Source organism: Siphateles boraxobius, unplaced genomic scaffold, assembly GCF_051911475.1.
Source record: "Siphateles boraxobius isolate OS27281-9 unplaced genomic scaffold, OSU_SipBor_1 427, whole genome shotgun sequence".
Taxonomy (NCBI): Eukaryota; Metazoa; Chordata; class Actinopteri; order Cypriniformes; family Leuciscidae; genus Siphateles; species Siphateles boraxobius.
In genome coordinates, this window is record NW_027509061.1 from 25,001 (window position 1) to 31,608 (window position 6,608).

Genomic DNA, 6,608 nt, shown 5'->3' on the forward strand with positions numbered 1-6,608 from the left:
GTCGCCGCGGACGGATTCTCACGTGCCCGACACAGAGGCACTCTCCCCGGTCGCCAGCCGGGGAGACTCGTGTACGTGGTGACCCGGGTGAACCGCACCGTTTCGGACTCTGTCCGTTTCTTTAGGAGGATCGCCTGCCTCCGGGGCGCCTTCCGCGAGCCGCCCGCCTTCTCTCACCTTGTCCGAGCAGGGCGCTTGTCCCCTCCTCGACAAAACCCCGAAGGGCCGTTTTAGGACCGTCTTTGCTCCGACCGGAGCTCCGTCACCGCCGACGGATTCGTACGTGCCCGACACCTAGGCACTCTCCCCGGTTGCCAGCCGGAGAGTCTCGCGTACGTGGGAATCTGGGTGGACCGCACCGTTTTGGACTCTGTCCGTTTTTTTTTCTTCGCCCTTTCCTCCGTGGGCGCCCGCCCTCCGTCACCTTGTCCGAGCGGGAGCGTTTGTCGCCCTCCTCGACAAACCCCCAAGGTCCGTTTTAGGACCCACGTCGCTCCGAAGGGAGCTCCGTCACGCGGACGGATTTGACCGTGCCCGAACCCGAGGTACTCTCCCTGGGAGTCTTCCAGGGAGGTTGGTCGTTGTGGGAATCTCGTTCGTCTGCAACGGACGGTGTCCGTTTTCAAAAAGTTTTCGGAGGTGCACCTTCCTCCGTCGCTCCAGGGGTGAGTCAAGCCCCCGGAGTCGTTCCGCCCTTTACCCAGACCGACAAGCGTATGGTACTTTTTTTTTTTTTTTACCTCGGGATCGACCCCGGACGGCGAACCACCACGCGCGGGTTTCCTACACACGGGTCTCGCTCCGCTCGGCCCTGGGGCTCGAGGCGGCACGGCCGCTCATAGGGCGCGTGAGGAACCGTCCGTCAGGCGGGGCCAGGGTGGGAGGCCTCTGGATCAAGGCCGTAACCGGGAAAGGTGCTTTTCGGGCGGGGAGGAGCGGGGCGAAGGTCGGGCTCGAAGACTGGACCGGGGGGTGTCGGCCACCCCGACCGTCCGATTCCGAATTCCACGCGCCCGCGTCCGCCGCCGCCGTCGCGGACATTCGTTTCAGACGGGCCATCTGAGTCTCCCGAGAGTCGACACGGCCTGCTTTCCCCGGAGGGAGGCCGCGTCTAGCGTCGACGCGCAGAGCGGGGAGGAGCAAGCTGCCCAAAGCGGTCTCGCGACCGGGCAGGGGCCGTCCCCAGGCGCGTCCAAAGTTCCAATCGACCAGGCAACCCTGACAGTGACGGCCCGAAGGAGAGGGTGCGCCCCTCCGGGCCCCAGGCAACCCGGAGGCGCCCGTCTTCCGTTAACCTTGTCCGAGAAGAGTGTGGCGACGGTCCCCCACCTCCTCTACAACACCCCTAGCGTCCGTGTTCGGACCGTCTTTGCTCCAGCAGGAGCGCCATCAAGCGTACGGATCTGACTTTGAGCAGGCCACGGTCGGGTCTGCGAGCACAGGGCTCTCGTTTGCATGCAAGATCTTGGACACTGTCCATTTTCTTACGAGGAGTGTTGTGTGTCTTTCACCCTCTGCTCGCCCAGGACGGTGCACCTTCACACACTGGATGCACGCCCAGGGCACCGGCGGTGAGTCTGGGTGTCCAAACCAGCCCCCGCGTTTACTGGAAGTCTCGCCCGCACAGAGTGCATTTTATCTGGGCTGAGCCAGACCGCTTCCCCACCCGGTCTGACCACCACGGTTCTCTGTTCCGTGGACCTCATTCGATCGGACACTGTCCGTAATTTCATTTTTCTTTCGGAGGTGCACCTTCCTCCGTCGCTCCAGGGGTGTCTCAAGCCCCTGGAGTCGTTTTGCCGTTTACCCAGACCGACGGTTCGACAAGCATATGGTTTTTGTTTTAGCCCGGGATCAAAGGAGCCCCGGGACGGACGAACCTGCGACGCGCGGGTTTCCTACACACGGGTCTCGCTCCGCTCGGGCCTGGGCTCGAGGCGGCACGGCCGCTCATAGGGCGCGTGAGGAACCGTCCGCCCGTGAGGGCGGGGGGGTGGTAGGCCTCTGGATCGAGGCCGTAACGGGGAAGGGTGCTTTTCAAAGCGGGTGGGAGGCGCGGGGCGAAGTCAGGCTCTGTGCCGTGATGGGGGGCCCCCAACGAAACCCCGCCAACCGTCAAAGCCTGACGACGGTCCCGACGTCACCGCTGCGGACATCCGTTTTCAGACGGGCCATCTGAGTCTCCCGAGGTCGACGCGGCCTGCTTTCCCCGGAGGGAGGCCGCGTCTCGAGTCGACGCGCAAAGCTGGGAGGAGCAAGCTGCCCATAGCGGTCTCGCGACCGGGCAGGGGCCGTCCCCAGGCGCGTCCAAAGTTCCAATCGACCAGTCAACCCTGACAGCGACGGCCCGAAGGAGAGGGTGCACCCCTCCGGGCCCCAGGCAACCCGGAGGCGCCCGTCTACCGTTACCTTGTCCGAGGAGAGTCTGGGTGTCCAAACCAGACCCGCGCGTTTCCTGGAAGTCTCGCCCGCACAGAGTGCACTTTATCTGGGCTGGGTCAGATCGTTTCCCAACCCGGTCTGACCACCACGGTTCTCACTTTTTCAAATTTGACTCCAGAGTCAGGCCCGCCAAGGGGACTTTGAGCTTGATTCGTGCCCAGGAAGTCTGCACCCTTCCTGGGATGCAGTTAGAGAAGAAAACCAGCAGCCGTCATTTTCCTGGAGGTTTCGTACATGCAGAGATCCACCGCCGCGGTGGTGATTGAATTCTTTCTCTCCCCAGCGCAACATGACCGGGCTTTTTTTTTTTCCTGGGGGCCCTCTCCCACCAGGACTTCCAGAGCTCCACCGCGCGCACTGTGTAATCTGGATTTTATACCCAAGCAGAGAGACTCTGAGCGGGGGGCTCATGGTGGTCTGTTAATGGGTTCTGTGTGCCCTCCACCGCACTACTTCCCCTCTCCCGATAAAGACCCAAGGTCCGTTTTAGGGACCGTCTTTTCTCCAGAAGGAGCTCCAGGGGTGTGGAGCGAATCTGAATCTGACCCAGGACGGCGCACCCTCCCTGGGATGGCCAGGGAGGTTCTGAGATCGTGGAGCTCTGATCACACGGCAACATTTTGGACTCTTGTCAATTTTTCAAATTTGACTCCAGAGTCAGGCCCGCCAAGGGGACTTTGAGCTTGATTAGTGCCCAGGAAGTCTGCACCCTTCCTGGGATGCAGTTAGGGAAGAAAACCAGCAGCCGTCATTTTCCTGGAGGTTTCGTACATGCAGAGATCCACCGCCGCGGTGGAGATTGAATTATTTCTCTCCCCAGTCAGAGCGTACCCCGGCCGGGCTTTATTTTTTTCCTGGGGGTCCCACCAGGACTTCCAGAGCTCCACCGTGCGCACTGTGTAATCTGGATTTTTATACCCAAGCAGAGAGACTCTGAGCGGGGGGCTCACGGAGGTCTGTTAATGGGTTCTGTGTGCCCTCCACCGCACTACTTCCCCTTCCCGATAAAGACCCCAAGGTCCGTTTTAAGACCGTCTTTTCTCCAGAAGGAGCTCCAGGGGTGGGGAGCGAATCTGAATCTGACCCAGGACGGCGCACCCTCCTGGGATGGCCAGGAGGTTCTGAGATCGTGGAGCTCTGATCACACGGCAACATTTTGGACTCTGTCAATTTTTCAAATTTGACTCCAGAGTCAGGCCCGCCAAGGGGACTTTGAGCTTGATTTGTGCCCAGGAAGTCTGCACCTTCCTGGGATGCATTTAGAGAAGAAAACCAGCAGCCGTCATTTTCCTGGAGGTTTCGTACATGCAGAGATCCACCGCCGCGGTTGGAGATTGAATTATTTCTCTCCCCAGTCAGAGCGTACCCCGGCCGGGCTTTTATTTTTTTTCCCTGGGGGTCCCACCAGGACTTCCAGAGCTCCACCGTGCGCACTGTGTAATCTGGATTTTTATACCCAAGCAGAGAGACTCTGAGCGGGGGGCTCACGGAGGTCTGTTAATGGGTTCTGTGTGCCCTCCACCGCATTACTTCCCCTCCCCGATAAAGACCCCAAGGTCCGTTTCAGGACCATCTTTTCTCCAGAAGGAGCTCCAGGGGTTGGGGGCGAATCTGAATCTGAACCAGGACGGCGCACCCTCCCTGGGATGGCCAGAAAGGTCTGATACCATGGAAGCTCTGAACCCACAGCAACCTTTTGACTCCAGAGTCATGCCCGCCATGGGGGCTTTGGATTCGATTCGTGCCCAGGAAGGCTGCACCCTTCCTGGGAAGCACTTAGAGAAGTAAACCAGCAGCCGTCATTTTCCTGGATGTTTCGTACATGCAGTGATCCACCCCCGCGGTGGAGATTGAATTCTTTCTCTCCCCAGCCAGAGCACACCCCGGCCGGGCTTTTTTTCCCCTGGGGGCCGTCTCCCACCAGGACTTCCAGAGCTCCACCGAGCGCACTGTGTAATCTGTATTTTTATACCCACGCAGAGAGACTCCGAGCGGGGCTCACGACGGTCTGTTCATGGGTTGTGCGTGCCCTCCACCGCTCTACTTCCCTTCCCCGATAAAGCCCCGAAGGTCCGTTTCAGGACCGTCTTTTCTCCAGATGGAGCTCCAGCGGGTGGCGGGCGAATCTGACTCTGGCCCAGGACGGTGCACCCTCCCTGGGCTAGCCAGGGAGGTCGTAGAGCATGGAGCTTTGAACCCACAGCAACTTTTTGGACTCGGTCAATTTTTTTCGAATTTGACTCCAGAGTCAAGCCCGCCATGGGCGTTTGAGCTTGCTTCGTGCCCAGGAAGGCTTCTCCACCTCCTCTACAAAAGCCTGAAGGACGTTTTAGGACCGTCTTTGCTCCACACAGAGCTCCAGGGAGGGCGGGGAATCTGACTCTTGCCCAGGACGGTGCACCCTCCCTGGGACGGCCAATGAGGTCGTAGAGCATGGAGCTCTGAACGCACCGCAACTTTTTTGGACTTTGTCATTTTCAAGAGCTTGGCTTCAGGGTCATTTTCTCCACGGGCTTTGGGCTTTATTCGTGCCCGGGAGAGGTGCGCTTTGCCTGGGATGGACTTTTTCAGAAGAACGGGCCCGTCTTTTCCTGGAGGTTTCATGTTTTAAGAGCTCCGCCGTGGCGGAGATTGAACTCGCTCACCCAGCCAGAGTGCAGCCTCTCCGGCTTGGTCCACTGCCTTGAAGGCCCTGGAGCTTTGAGACCACAGCAACATCGTGGACTCTGTCATTGTAAGAGCTTGTCTCCTCCACAGAAGCCCGAAGGGCCGTTTTAGGACCGTCTTTGCTCCAATATGAGCTCCAGGGAGGGCGGGCGAATATGACTCTGGCCCAGGACGGTCCACCCTCCCTGGGCTTCCCAGTGAGGTCCGAGAGCATGGAGCTCTGAACGCACCGCAACTTTTTTGACTTTGTCATTTTCAAGAGCTTGGTTTCAGGGTCATTTTCTCCATGGGCTTTGGGCTTTATTCGTGCCCAGGAGAGGTGCGCTTTGCCTGGGAAGGACTTTTTCAGAAGAACGGGCCCGACTTTTTCCTGGAGGTTTCATGTATTTAAGAGCTCCACCGTGGCGGAGATTGAACTCGCTCACCCAGCCAGAGTGCAACCTCTCCGGCTTGGTCCACTGCCTTGAAGGCCCTGGAGCTTTCAGTCCACAGCAACATCGTGGACTCTGTCATTTTTAAAGCTCGGCATTCCACCGTGGGCGTTTGAGCTTTATTCGTGCCCAGGAGAGATGCACCCACCCTGGGATGGACATCAGAGGAAAATCAGCCCGTCTTTTCCTGGAGGTTTCATGGTTTTAAGAGCTCCACCTTGGCGGAGATTTAACTCGCTCACCCAGCCAGAGTGCAACCTCTCCGGCTTGGTCCACTGCCTTGAAGGCCCTGGAGCTTTCAGACCACAGCAACATCGTGGACTCTGTCATTTGTAAGAGCTTGTCTCCTCTACAGAAGCCCGAAGGGACGTTTTAAGACCGTCTTTGCTCCACACGGAGCTCCAGGGAGGGCGGGCGAATCTGACTCTTGCCTAGGACGGTGCACCCTCCCTGGGTCGGCCAATGAGGTCTTAGAGCATGGAGCTCTGAACGCACCGCAACTTTTTGGACTTTGTCATTTTCGAGAGCTTGGCTTCAGGGTCATTTTCTCCATGGGCTTTGGGCTTTATTCGTGTCCAGGAGAGATGCACCCACCCTTGGGATGGACATTAGAGGAAAATCAGCCGTCTTTTCCTGGAGGTTTCATGGTTTTAAGAGCTCCACCTTGGCGGAGATTGAACTCGCTCACCCAGCCAGAGTGCAACCTCTCCGGCTTGGTCACTGCCTTGAAGGCCCTGGAGCTTTCAGACCACAGCAACATCGTGGACTCTGTCATTTGTAAGAGCTTGTCTCCTCTACAGAAGCCCGAAGGGACGTATTAAGACCGTCTTTGCTCCACACGGAGCTCCAGGGAGGGCGGGCGAATCTGACTCTTGCCCAGGACGGTGCACCCTCCCTGGGTCGGCCAATGAGGTCTTAGAGCATGGAGCTCTGAACGCACCGCAACTTTTTGGACTTTGTCATTTCGAGAGCTTGGCTTCAGGGTCATTTTCTCCATGGGCTTTGGGCTTTATTCGTGTCCAGGAGAGATGCACCCACCCTGGGATGGACATTAGAGGAAAATCAGCC

At 58.6% G+C, this 6,608-nt stretch overlaps 1 long non-coding RNA gene across 1 annotated transcript in view; it reads right to left on the bottom strand.

Annotated features, from left to right (window-relative positions):
- LOC143708670 (uncharacterized) overlaps positions 1-5,590 on the bottom strand; it is a 19,583-nt gene extending 13,993 nt beyond the window's left edge. Inside the window, exon 1 of the long non-coding RNA XR_013193565.1 lies at positions 5,551-5,590. This is a non-coding gene — a long non-coding RNA (uncharacterized LOC143708670). The remainder of the gene's footprint in view (positions 1-5,550) is intronic.
- Between the last annotated feature and the right edge of the window lie 1,018 nt (positions 5,591-6,608).